Source organism: Labrus bergylta, chromosome 1 (assembly GCF_963930695.1).
Source record: "Labrus bergylta chromosome 1, fLabBer1.1, whole genome shotgun sequence".
In the NCBI taxonomy this organism is placed as follows: Eukaryota; Metazoa; Chordata; class Actinopteri; order Labriformes; family Labridae; genus Labrus; species Labrus bergylta.
In genome coordinates, this window is record NC_089195.1 from 13,404,380 (window position 1) to 13,418,630 (window position 14,251).

Genomic DNA, 14,251 nt, shown 5'->3' on the forward strand with positions numbered 1-14,251 from the left:
GTCTCATACCTCCCCCCTCCTTTTTCCTTCTCATTTCTGTCCGTCTTCTCCTGCCTTCCCCAGCGACTCACACTTGCAGAGCAGTGCGGAGGTTTTTTAGATGTTCTAGGCTCTTATATAAGACTGCAGCCCAGCCCGACTCTGCAAGCTGTGCTACTTCTTGTGTGCATGAGGGTACTTGTTTGCAACAGCTGATTTCAATGCAGACACCCCGGCAACCACCTCATACTAACTGCATCATTTTGTTGCATGATGTCATTGATCATAAAGGTAACTCTTGTATGACTGTAAGGAGAAGGCCATATGATTGTTGAAGGTTTTCATTCAACCAAATCCCATTTTTGATCACTTTTTGCACCACTTCATTGTCTCTTAAGAGTAGTTTTCGATGCTCTATACTGACTGAATGGTGATAACTATAAAACTTATTAACAATTTACTTCAGTGCATAACATGTGTCTGACATCAGAGGAATTGCATCTTTGCTTAAAATACAATTTGTTTTTTCTCAGAGATCTGGGTGACTAGCTGACCAAAAACTTAACATCGTCACCAGAGCTACCATCCATATTAGTCATATTATCATATGTTGGCCCTCAATGCTGTTCAAATGTGTTGCTCAAACTGTAATGCCATCACCCACCACTAGCTGGGGCTGCAACCAAAGACTGGCTGTAGCCATGGCTAATGCTCCTTCTCTCTTTGCTCTACTGCCCGGATGTAAACAAGCATGTTATAGCCTCTCTACTGTAGCCATTAGTTTCTACATTTTGCGCAGGCATGTCTGCAAAATAATCGGAAGGCCTGCGATGCTCACATTGAAAACATTAGCCAATACAATTTGACATCATTTACCTGCAGGATCTGAGATCCCACTCGGTCTGAAACAAGCTCAAGATATTCTTTCTCTCAAAATGGTGCTCAATTTTGACTATTTTCATACCTGCAGACTCGTCGGCTAGTCTTATATTAAATGTCTCTTTAAGGATCAATCAGTAAGCTGTGTAATGAGTGAAATGATAAAGTGACCTTACTATATGATCAGACATTAAGGAAACATGCTATGTTGCTGGCTTCTCTGACAACAATGCAGCAGCCAGTATGTCCTCCTTCTAACTTTAGATTCTGGTCCTGAATGCTCTGGATTTGTTTGGACCAGAGAAGGTAGGCGGTTTTAAGGCACCCCCACACTGCCATTTTGGACGCCCCTCGGTTTGCCAAATATGAGAGCAGTTATCAGGTCAAACCAACAGGTGTTGCAGCGATGGAAGCAGGCAAGAGAACAGGTTCAGATAGAAGTGATTGTACTCGACCTAAAAAGCCTCTGCATGTTTCTAATAAGCTCCATGAGCAGAAATGTGCTCAAACTTGGATCAATATTGGAGATGCTTTTGAAAAATGGAGAGAGGTTAGAACACAGAAAGGTTTACAGACCGATGCAGAGCTGGATAAACACTGAAGCTTCAGTGTCCACCACATGGCAACCTGAGGGAGCATCGACTCTAGAGAGGGAAGGGGGCGGGTGGGGACAGCTCTCTCTCTAACGATTTGAATTTGGACTGCAGTACCCATTTTAAACACTAGGTGTCAGTGCTACATATCACTACTTTAACTGACTAGAAAATTAGTCGCTAGCTTCTCTGGAATCTCTTTCAATTTGAGATTTTAAATATCTTCCTGTAGCCTTTGTTCTCTTTTTATATAAAACGTTGGAAGCAGAATCAGCTCAAACTTAAAACATCACATCTTGTTTCTCCATCTGTGTTCTGAATTATCCAAAATGCAAATCGTGAAATATGGATTTTAAGTCACTTAAAGCCGCCCAATTGTCAAACACTCAATTTGAGGGGGTCCAGATATAAACTCTCCTGAAATGAAGCTCAACGCAAACGTTGCATCCATCATTCAACTCGATGATTAACTATGAGTTATTACAGTGATTTCCACTAATGCCACTATTCTACTATTTTGTCTGCAGATCATAAATCATTCCTGGGGGTTTTGGACTTCATTTTTTTAATTTGGCTAGCATTACGTTTACTCTGAGATTTCTATTCAACAGAGACAAAGAAGAGGGAGATAACTCGAGCCAACAGTCAGAGCTGTTTCAAAAAAGTCCGTTCAGAGAATTTGGGCTATGTGTTGCATAATGCACTGCATCAAATCCTGAGAATGTTTTCATGAGAGGAGGGACTGAGAGAGAAAGGAAAAATGTGAAGTCATGCCGTAGTCCTCTAGTGTTGTTCCCAGAATGAATCGGTCTTTAAAACTCTTTAATTGCTCGAACAAAATCCACATGAAACCAAGAAATTTTAATTTAGTGAAGAACGGAGCCATAAGGAACATGCATGGAACTGTAAATCTACAAATTGATTTCATTTCATGTTTATGTGAGGCTTTAAGTGAATATGTGATGATAAGCTGTGTTAGAAGTGGTGAGATCGCTGCCTGCGTGCAGCAGCAAGTGGGAGATCAAGTGAACACAGTGAGAAGGAATAATCACTCTGAACGCAGCTCACATCCACACAGATCATGACATGGCAGGCATTAATGATTCACAAGCAGAGGGATGAAAAGAGAAAAAAAGAGGATGAAAGAGAGAAAAGGCACCAGGTGGGAGGGAAAAGAGGAGAAGAAGAAGGGGTGAAAGGGAAAAAGGGAAAGGGGGGCTTGTATAAAGAAAGAGCAGAGGAAAGGAGAGGCTGACGAGGAATAAATGGCACAGGAAAAGAAGAAGCCTCAGAGATGATTCTTTTTTTTTTTTTTTTGCTTCATTTTCGCTCCGAGCCATTTCGGTTGCTTCACCCCGTGTGCTATATTTTTGGAAAGCGTGACAAGACAGAATTCAAGAACAGAGAGGATGCAGTTTGACATTACAGCAGTGTGAAAAACATGCTCCAGCGCTGAACACCTCATTTTCTCATGCTTTCTGCTGCTTCTATTTCTACGCTTTCAGAGCGCGTGTGGTCATTTCTACTGTGACGGAGCTCAGGTGATGGCGACAGATTGATCAATGCTTCTTTTGAATATTGCCAAATTATCACAAATACAGGTGAGGAAAAACTGAGATGGATGGATCTTTATAAAACATCCCGTGTAGTTTAAAAACAGAGACTAAAAAAGACTGAGCCACATTCAAAGACAAGGCAGCAAAGGGCTACTGCCAACACTGTCAACCCAATTACACACACACACTGTCGACACTAAAGACACAGATGCATGCACACACACACACACACACACACACACACACACACACACTTCTGATGTTTGCTTGGTCCAGAGGGCACACACATATCCACAAACACTGGCAAAGCTTCAAGGTGGCATGGCCAGGCACTGCTAGTGGCCTTGTCAACTCAAGTAACCTCCCACAGGAATCTCTCCAACACACAGCCCCGGAAGCATGGATCATAAGCAAGAGAGAGAGAAGAGAGAGAGAGAGAGAGAGGCAGAGGGAAATGTAGGGAGAAGAAAGAGAGCAACAAAAGTGAGAGGATGAGCAAGGGAGAGACACGGCGAAAGGATTAGAAGTGAGAGCAATAAAGCAACAGATGGACAATGAGAGGAAACCGTAGAGGGAGAAGGACAAGAAAGAGATTGGTGGAGTGAGCTGCAGAGAGGTAGAGAGAGAGAGAGAGAGAGAGAGAGATGGTGGACCCAGAAAGACCATCTGCTATTATTGGGAGACTCCAGGCAAATCTTAGCGTGATGCCGAGTTTGTGCGAGTTTGTTTGTGTGTGTGTATTTCAGTGGGTTAACCAGCATCTCGCTCTCTCTCTATCTCTCTCTCTCTCTCTCTCTCTCTCTCTCTCTCTGCATATGTGGGTGTACCGTAGGCGGACATCCATGTGTGCCATTTCCTCGTTTTCAGTGACTCTGCAGAAATACTGACAGGCTTATGACATCCATTAATACTTGTCCATGAGTGTCTCTCTCTCTCAACTGTTAAACAGTCTGACCTGGTCTATTTATTAGACTGGCCCCGCCTCCTTCCCTTATAAGGAGTTCATTTGGGGCTTATAAATAGGTTGTCTACAGCTCAAAAGTTACATCATGTTTGTTGTCAGTTGATCTTTGTTCATTAGCAGGCTGAGACTTACGCTACTCCACTCATTATACAACACTACTAAATACCAGTAGACAAAAAGGGGGCGTGACTGGATGCTCTCTGTGGTCAAAGTAGACGAGAAATTGTAACAGTGTGTTGAGAGCTCTTGGAAAAAGGGGGAAAATGTTGTACACAAAAAGGGAGGAAACCAGACACGCCAAGCTCGAACAAAATGTAAAAATGTTGAAGGACATACTTAAAAAGTCTCTTATTATAAAGGTTAATCAAAAATAAATATCAGACTGTGTCGCCCCAACAACCGCCGGCCTCATTCATGCACGGCCTGCTCCGACCTCCACCAAGTGTGGACAACAGGAACACGAGGAACACAAAGAAGAAATCCTTCCTGCATATTATGCCATATGCTCTTTTGTAAAGTGTCTCGAGATAACACTTGAATGTATAAATTGGCGCTCTACAAATAATGACTGATTGATTAAAATGCCAACATGGGAGAGACGCTATCTCCCTGTTGAATGTCCTTAGAGACTGCTAGTTTAAGGTGGAAAAGTGACATATTATTGCTTTTAAATCCTGTGTGATTAGTATGAGAATCTGATTCATGCATTACCATCCATCCACGCTGAGTAACGGGGTTGCTGAGCTACGACCCTTTCCCGCATTGATTTTTAACCAGTTGGCTTTAATTGCTTCAGTCATTACTTAACCACGTGCCAAGTAGAGATCCTGCCTTCACCATCACAAGATATAATCAATAAAGAGTAATCAGAGATAGTTATTGTTATCAAAAACAGCCTTGTGATTGGTGGATCCAGCATGGGCTGCAGCCAATCACACACCAGGGACCCAGAAGAGCTCATGAGCTGCATCGACTACAATCATGACTGGACATCTGAGTACAGAGAAGCTTAACTTGATATTTGACTCGACATCCTGCAGTCGGTCGACAGGTTCACCACAACCTTCCCGAGTCCTCAGGATGCAGCTACACTCTAAATATAGGCGCTCCTAGTTTCTCACATTAATACGGACCAGGTCTTTAGAGGTCTAGATTGCTCTGTAAGCTCAATTGATCTGGCTTTATTGGCTATCGACTAGCGGTGCTGCACACACACACAACTGGACCGTTGAAGAAGCCATAATGGATTACACAGGAGGATGATGGGAAATGCCCAGAGGAACAACTTAAAGGAAGACGTTATCAATAAGGAACGCTGTCTAACCGGCAATTAAGGAGTCACTGTGGACTGTGTGTTTTTGTAAAAAAACAGCTGGGTAATGTACTTTCTGCATGTGCAGGAATCACAGATTTATTTTTTTCTCATCACCTCAAGTACACTGCAGTTCAAAACGGTGTCATCAAAACTCTTTCATCAAATCCAGCATGTCGTTTCTCAGCGTATTAGAACCAAAATGAGATCAGGCGGTCCCCCCCCCCCCCCCCCCGACGGGTCCCCACTTGACAAAAGGTATTAGCATGATTTAAAAGTGTGTGCGTTCTCAGGAGAGGATTAATTTACCCAATTTCATTCCCCGGGAGGGCTGCAAAAAAGAAAAAAGAAAAAAAGTTTGAAGCGCTGCAGTTCAAATGTAGAATGAGATTAAATTCTGTGTGATGGTGACTTTTTGTTATTTCTTTCTTTGATCCCACACTGCTGAAGAAGACACTTTCCAGAAGTGAAATTCACTTAAAGAGCCCATATTATGCCCTTTTTAGGGTTCGTATATTTAATCTATGTACCTACTTTTGGACGTTCACAATAGCTAAAGTCCAAAAAAAGTGTCTGTTTTCATGTACTGCTCCTCCTTGCTCCCTCTACGCTCTGAGTCCGTCAGCTGCACTCTGCTGAGCCCACACTGTTAGACCCCACGAGGGCCAAGTCTGCTCTGATTGGTCTGCTGATCCGCTCTGTCGTTATTGGTCAGTTGCTCAGCACGCTTCTCGGAAATTTCAACATGAGCTGCAGGGCTTGCCTCGACAAGCCAACGGGCTTAGATCAGTGATCTCACACTGACAATGAAGTCGGACTGACAAATTTTTATCGAGGGGGGCTAGAACCGAGCGTTACATGCAGCTAATGCTACAGCTAACAGGAGGACGTAGGAGAAGCCGCGTTTCCGTGCACATAGATGTGCCTAAACATGCACAGGACACTTGGAAAACACACTAAAGGGCATATAAAACCAGAAAAAGCATAATATGGGACCTTTAAGCCGAGCGTATAATGAAATCAGTGTGTGCATGTATTATTGTCGCACGGTGCTCTCTGATAACTTGAATACACATTAGAAGCTCATTGTTGCTTTCTGCACCTATTGAACAGGAAACTAAGGTGACATTAGTGGTCTCTAAACTCCCATGAATCATCATGTTCTCTGTAAAAACACATCCAGCTGAAATAACTGCACTGCAAAAATCTTCAAGAAGCACTTAAGTCATTCCCAAGCTGAGAGTCTGCTGATTGAATATTATCAATCACTCATTGATTCAGTGATTCCCAAAGTGGGGCCTGTGGTCCCCTGAAGTTTTTGACAGGGGGGGGCGCTGTACCGCTGACTAAGCATAATGCACATCTTTTCTCTGCCAGCGAAGTATGGCACATTTTGTGAGAAGACTTCCAGGTAATCCTAAGGCTTATGGTGAATCTACAGCAGACGTCACAAAACTCAAACAAACACAAGAAAATATGGCCACGCCCTCGGCTTCACCTGATCGTAAGCCCCTCCCCTCTCTCTCTCTCTGCCCCCCTCTCTGTCTTGCATGTTCACGTGTGGTGATTCTTACAGATAAACCCCCAGAAAAGGTCAGAAATATTTTCTGGCGTTCCTTGAATTTATCTGTACTGTACGTACGGTTGCCATAGAGACAGGATGGACGTGCACCTCTTTTCTTCCCAGCATAGAAACGCTTCATGCTAACAGTCCCCCCCGAGCGCCGAGTCAGCGCTTTTCTGCCCGGCAAAAATGCTAGGTGGACACGGAGCCTGAAGGTGTACAGAGTTAAGAGTTGGAAAAGACAGGACGGGTCATAAAGGGAATTGAAACCAAGCAGATGCACACTCAAAAGGCGATAACGATCGTGCTAAATGCGACAGACGACTACACAGAGACGGAGATACAGCAGCCCCCCCCCCCCAGTCAGCCATCACCTGCTCCTTACAGAAGCTGAAAATAATCTTACAACGAAAGGAAAGTTGATTCCTTTTCCTGACAGTGAATCCAAATCCCCATCAGCGACTTTAACGTAATTGCCAATCTGCTGATTCCTGCAGCCGGAGTTCTAATTTGATGAAGGTGAATCATGATTGTGAGGTGTGTTTATATCAGCCAGGATTTAAGGGACATCCCTGAATCTCACCATGATTAATTAACAATCTGCCACTGGGATCTTCAGAGAAGCCATCAACCTTGAATTTCAAATTGCAACGTACCAAGATGATGAAACTGTAACGACTACAGCTGAAGAAAAGTTCATCCGCTGTCATGGAGGAGGGTCGGCCACCAGGAGAAGTAGGTCCTCAATGACCAGTTTAAATCTTTTTCTCTGTTTTGTTACTACATTTTACTTACATTCTAAGTGATAAAGCTAAGGATATATTCAGGACAACTCTTTAACTTAGACTTACACATTCAAATAAATGAAGTTTCACAAGAAATACCGCAAAGAAAGAGGCCATCTACCTTAAAAAACCCAGAATATAAGTTGTATACGTTGTGTGGCTATCTCTGGTTCCATCTGTTAACACCTTGTGGAGTTAGCACCCTGCTAGCTACAGGTACAGTAGTTGAGGTCTCAACCTATGGGGAACGTTGATGGTTATGAACAAAGTCCCACACAGTTGCGCTGCATCCCCGCTGGTCACAGTTCAATCACAAACAGCAGGCCCACGGGATGAAATTCACTCCCAGGTGGTTAACTCATCGCCCGCTCATCCAGTGAAGCTCAACGGGTAAACGTATTACTCTTGGTCACACATGGATTTGCTTTGGCGTCGCCATCGTTTTTGTCCCAGTTTCTACCTCTACTGCCCGTAGAGACAAACAGCAGAAAGGAAACACAGCAAGAGCCTTAAACATCACAAACAGGAGGCCATTGTAAGGTACCTTTAAAAGACAGATAGCAGAAACACAATCAGATCCACAGAAGGGATTGTTGTTTTACTCCCTAGAACCAAGTTGTGTGTTGCTGCTGCACTTCTTCTCGAAATTACTATAAGTGAGACTTTTCTTAATATTTCAACCACTGCAGGAAATGATCTCTAGATTATGCAAATAGCCAAGGAAAGAGGAATCAAACCCCTGTGACTGTTAAAACACAAGCAACATTTTTTTTCTTCTTTTAGCAACCAAGACCAGTTTCACTTAATTTCTGCAAATCAGACATTGCCAAGTTTGCACAATCATCCTCACACAGAGACAAAAAACTGTTATCCTCGACTCTCATCTTGACTGTCTGCTTTTCCACTCAGGAAAACAATTCTCTCTCTCTCTCTCTCTCTCTCTCTCTCTCTCATCTCTCTCTCCCTCCCTCGCTCCCTCTCTCTCTCTGATGTGCACATGTTCTATGTATAGAAACAAAACCGAGCTCCATCATGCACACAAAAGCGCCACGTAGATTATAACCGTGTTTCTTAAACATCAGCTCGCCAGTGATACAGAAGCAAAGCATATCGCTTGGAAACTCTGATCTGCAATGTCGTAGGAACGCCTCTGCAACGTTTAGAGCAGCATTCACAAACCCTCATACATATGCATGGCCTGATTACCACTTCTGCTTTAGGTAAACATGCAGTCACAGAGGCAGATAGACTCCCATAGGATCTGGTTCACATATAGACACACATAAGAGACTTGAATACCAAAAGAAAATAGTAATTCATGCACGCATAAAAAGCTGCATTACCAAACTCAACTTTCCGTGATAAATGTCATCCTGCAAGGCATGAATTCTGTCCTCTAAGAGGAATGACTCAACAAATTAAAAAACAAACTAATAACTGATGAGCCTGGTACAGGAAATATGTCTTGTAGACATTTATAAAAGGTAAAAGATAGATCTAAGGAGCAGTACCTGACATCAACTTCAAGCACTAACATCAAACGAACAAGAACGCCTCGCTCCTCTGTCTGTCAGCCTCTGACCCAAAAATCGATCAAGGTACAGCGTCACTGGGGACGTTTGTCCTTCAGAGACACAGAGAGAGGACAGAGGAGATATCTCTATCTGTTGCAGACATTTAAACTAAAATAAAACTACAGGACATCTGCCCATACACTGGTCACTACGGCTGACCCAATGACTGTAAAAGTTGGATATCGCATCTCCACCTTATACCTGTTGTACACATAGAGGCTAAAATACCACCTCTACAAGATGCGGTCATAAACACCGCCTCCTCCATGTTAACAGATGACATTGATCAAACTAGAAAATTAAAAATGCATTGACATCACTTCCTCTTCCAGTCCTACTGTGCAGACTCTGGCTCCAAATTAACGATAATACAGCACCGATCACAGGAGTATTTTGTCTTCACATTTTGTACATCAATCAGAGGACATTAAGGCACATTATCCATATAGCCTATGGTGCTGACATATTGTGCTGATGACATCATTTGGAAGCTAATGCTGCATTCATGTGCTCCTCTGATAGTCCCAGTTTCCAAGTTGGGAAGTCGTTCTTCAGACTTAGTGTGTTCATGTGATTTCAGATCGGAAAGTCGGATTGTTGTAACAACGACGACAAACTAAATGTGGATGCTAAGAAGTGTGTGTAATATCTCTGTGCAAAACGTGAGTTAATAAAAAGTATCTTAACATTAATTAAACATATTTTGCCCCCATGTGATGTGATAATGACGTCAAGTCGGATTGTTGGCAGGTGTTTGCTTGCATTTTACAACTCAGAAACTTGTTTTTCCGATGTGTCCGACACAACATGAATGCACCATATTCAGGCACATTAAAGAGTGTCTGGTGGCGTTATAGTGTTGACATCCCGCCCTTTCTGAAAACACAAACAGGTACAGTCCACGGTAGATCAAATTCTTGTGTCAGTTTCACACTCGCAGTTGTGTTTTGTTTGTGTTTGTTATGTTTCCTCTGATTGTTCCTGCTCGTTCCCACCCAGAGCTGCAGGAGCCTCATTTGTCAACAGAGCAGTCAATCACACACACACACACGCACGTATTACATATAAACAAAGACATGATCTTCAGCACACACAACTGCACCTTACTGCCCAAACAAATAAAGCCACCTTCTGCCTCCCACACACACACAAAGCCGACCCTCCATTCATATGCAGACAGAAACCTTCCCCATCATCCCGCGCTGTTATTTTCAAGGAAGTTTACAGGGCTCATAAACAGCTTTTTATATAGTCAATAAGGCTGACTGTGTCTGGTACACTGCGTCCTCTGCTCACAACTCCAGATTGTCAATATGATAATAAAAAAAACTCTGTAAACACCCTCGACTCATATCATAGCAGCCAGGATCAACTGGAACTGCACTGCAGGACTTTTCATGCATGGTGTCTTTTTAAAATTTTGACAATGGAACATAAACAAGCTAGCTTTTACAAATTTAGATGATCGTTTTTGGAGTTGTGTTGGTTTTTGTGTCACGTGTAGATATTCAAAGGTTCTGGACTCAATGGCAGAAAACCTGAATTTATTTAACCAAAAAGGCAAAAGCAAGGCTTACTTCTTTCAAGTCCAACAGAAAAATCCAAACTAAAGAGCAACAAAAACATGAAGAAAAATCACAGGAATCTCCTGAAGAGAAGGAACCCCCTTAATACACAGGGTGATCAAACACAGGTGAGACTGACTACACACAGGTGAGGACAATGAGGGCAATCAAAACTGGAGGGAGAACACAAACAGGGGCAAGAGGTCAAAACTTAATAAGAAAGTAAGAAATAAAAAGTGAGCCATAACAGTTTGGGTGCCATATTTTATAGGAGAATCGTTTTAATAGTTTTGTTGACTGTGTAGAAAATTTGACTGCATTTTTCTTTAAGACACAGAAATGTCTCTCTTTCTCTCTCTCTCTCTCTCTCTCTCTCTCTCTCTTTCTCTCTTTCTCTCTCTCTCTCTCTCTCTCTCTCTCTCTCTCTCTCTCTCTCTCTCTCTCTCTCTCTCTCTCTCTCTCTCTCCTCCCAGACTGGATCTCAAACAACAACCCTGAATGGGAACTTTTAACTTATAATTGCCTCTGCTGCCATGTCCAGACACAGATTCAGACAAGGTCCATACTCACACACACACACACACACACACACACACACACACACACACACACACACACACACACACACACACACACACACACACACACACACACACACACACACACACACACACACACACACACACACACACACACACACACACACACACAAACGTGAGCACAAATCTTCCGGTGCTGGTCTTCGAGTGGTCCCTGAGGACAATTCACTGTTGGTAGATAATTGGTTTCCAGCCTTCAGAGCACTACAGTTCCTCCTTTCTATCTCTTTCTCTCCGGCAGTCGGGCGGTCTCAGCCTTTCTCGATCTTTCTTCATGATGTCACACGTTGCATTTTATATTCTATTCTTTCAAGGTCTGACCCGCCGACTCTCCAAAGAACTATAACTGACAGCAAAAACAGACATTTTAGTAACTTTTCTTCAATGGACAGCCCGAGTATTGTCTGTGTGTGGGACATATGATTATCATAAAAACACTGCACCAAGTTACATAGACTATCTCTATGTTGACTATGCAAAGGCAAACATTCCTCACTCTTATTCTGCTTTATTCTGTTTTTGTTTATTAGATCAACATATCAGCATAATGCATGTAAATATGTCTGAATTAGCACAATAGCTATACTGAATCCGTAGTCCAAAGGCAGGTAACAAAGAGCAGAGGCACTTCCGTTCTTTGTGCTGTAAATGCCTTCATCTACAATTCTACAATTCACTTAGCAGACGCTTTTATCCAAAGCGACGTACATCAGAGAGTAAGTACAACACAAGCAAGGATCTAGAAAAAAGGGAACAATGTCATTAAGAGCAAACAAGCTTTGAGTCTCATTGGACACACAGGTGCTGACAGGAAGTGACCAGAGGCAAAGCACAACATTGACGGCAGTTCTTGAGAGTTCGAATCAGTATAGAAACCATCTTAAAAGTCATCGTTATCAAACAAAAACCATCGTCACAACCATCATCATCATCAATAATATCAAGACCATCATCATTAAGTTAGTAGGTGTTCATGAAACTGACACCGACCTGGTGGCAGACATTTAAAAAATACCCAGAATGCTCCTTTTTTTGATGATGTAGGTCATACAGAGGCATCAGGATGAATTCCAGTCTGTTTCATAACCAGTTAACGCTCCTTGCAGTACGTTGAACACTATTTAGATGGCCCGCCATTAGTGCTCATTCAAAATTCATGCCAATAAAGGGGAGAGTAACCCGTGGAAAAGAGTACGAGCCTTGACGGTCCGTCTGTTCTGCCCCTGTAGCCCTGGCCTAGATTTTTGTCTTCACAGCATGGAGACGAGTCAGGGAGAAAAGAAGAGCCATGGTTCATACAGTTCTCCTTTTTGGCAAGTTGACTGGGAAGTGATTTCAAACACACACACACACACACACACACTGACAAGGAGTCAGTGGTTCCATCAATCTCTCAGTCACCCGCCACAGAAGGCGAAAAATGTCTGGCTGCTTACTCTAAATATGGCATCTAGTTTCCAGCATCCATCCCATACGGGCCGGTTACCCTGGCAACCACTGCATGCCCGTCCAAGCAGCCTAATATTTACTCAGCAGATACATGTTTGCTGTCTGCCCCTGCGGTAGGTAATGATACCGGCCCACCTGATGTGTTCTGTATAACTGACTCCATCTATAATACATGAAGTAAATACAGACCGTCACAGCGTCCAGGTCGTCTGGAGGCTTTCACTGAACTTTTCGGGGTTAGTAGCAGCGTGGTAAACTTACAGTCAAAATGAACAGAGTACATCCATCAATTATCCCAGAGGAGCCAGTTTCTACGCAACCATTTGATTATTATTCTCGAAATAAAAGCCTCTGTGGACATTATGTGCTATACAACGAGGCAGGGCTGTAATTATGGGCGAGGAGATGTTTTCTACATCTCTCTCCATCTGAGCAGCTACTTTTGTAATGTCTGTGTTTTCATTTGAAAATTCACCTTCAGATAGTTTACATTTTTCAAAAAGTCAAGTTATCCCTTATTGCCCTGAGGGAAAGCTGTCGGATTTAACAAATGTTTAACTGTTTCTGGAATGTGCAAAGATCAATTAAGGGCCTGCATCCACTGACAGCGTTTTTTTTTGTTTTTTTTGGTCTTTTCAGCGCTCACCATCCTGAGTTTTTAAATGACCCCGGTGTCAGTTGTTTTTTTGACGATTCGTCAATGTCACTTCTTCCTCACTGACCAATCAAAATCAAGAAGGGGCAGGACTTCTGGTTTCAGATTTGTCAACAACAATGGCGGAGGAGGCACGAGTCTAGTCCGACTGGTCTTTTTGAGGGAACATTTTCCAGGTGTAGAGCTGCTGCTGATGTCCTGACAAGACTCCTTTACATCGTCTTCATGTTTTCTTGATGATATTTCTATGAAAGGTAATACACACCGAGATACACAACAAAGGACATCGCTGAAAGAAGCAGAAGTTAACTTTCGTAACCTAGCAACAATAAGCGCTGGTGAGAAGTGCTGTGAAAGGGAGGTTGTGTGCGCTTCCAGGAAAAAAAGTGTAGTCTGTAGACACAGGCTCTAAGCCGGGTTCACACTTCAACATAATGCTGAAAATGTTGGTCTTGATTCCCCCCTTGGTATAAAATGTTTACTCACCTACAGCCTGCATACGGCCCATGTTCATGCATAGTTTCATTCATTTTACTAAGTGAATTTTAAGTAAAAAGTTGTGCTTAAGTAGTAAAAAAATGATCGCCAAGTTTTAATTAGTGCACCTCATTTTGCTCAGCTCAGCAAGAAGAGTGGGCTCATTGTAATGGTTCTTCATTTGACTAAATCAGCATAATTCAGCAAAGTTTGAACCTTTGATTGACATGTGTGCATGAACTTTACTTAAATTAATAATTGTAATTTTACTAAACCAAATACAACTATTTTTTAGTTTTG

General features: G+C 42.6%; 1 protein-coding gene across 2 annotated transcripts in view; it reads right to left on the minus strand.

Annotated features, from left to right (window-relative positions):
* The window catches only part of LOC109989051 (zeta-sarcoglycan), a 380,910-nt gene that overhangs the window by 270,147 nt on the left and 96,512 nt on the right, over positions 1–14,251 (minus strand). The gene's annotated exons all lie outside the window — the stretch shown is intronic.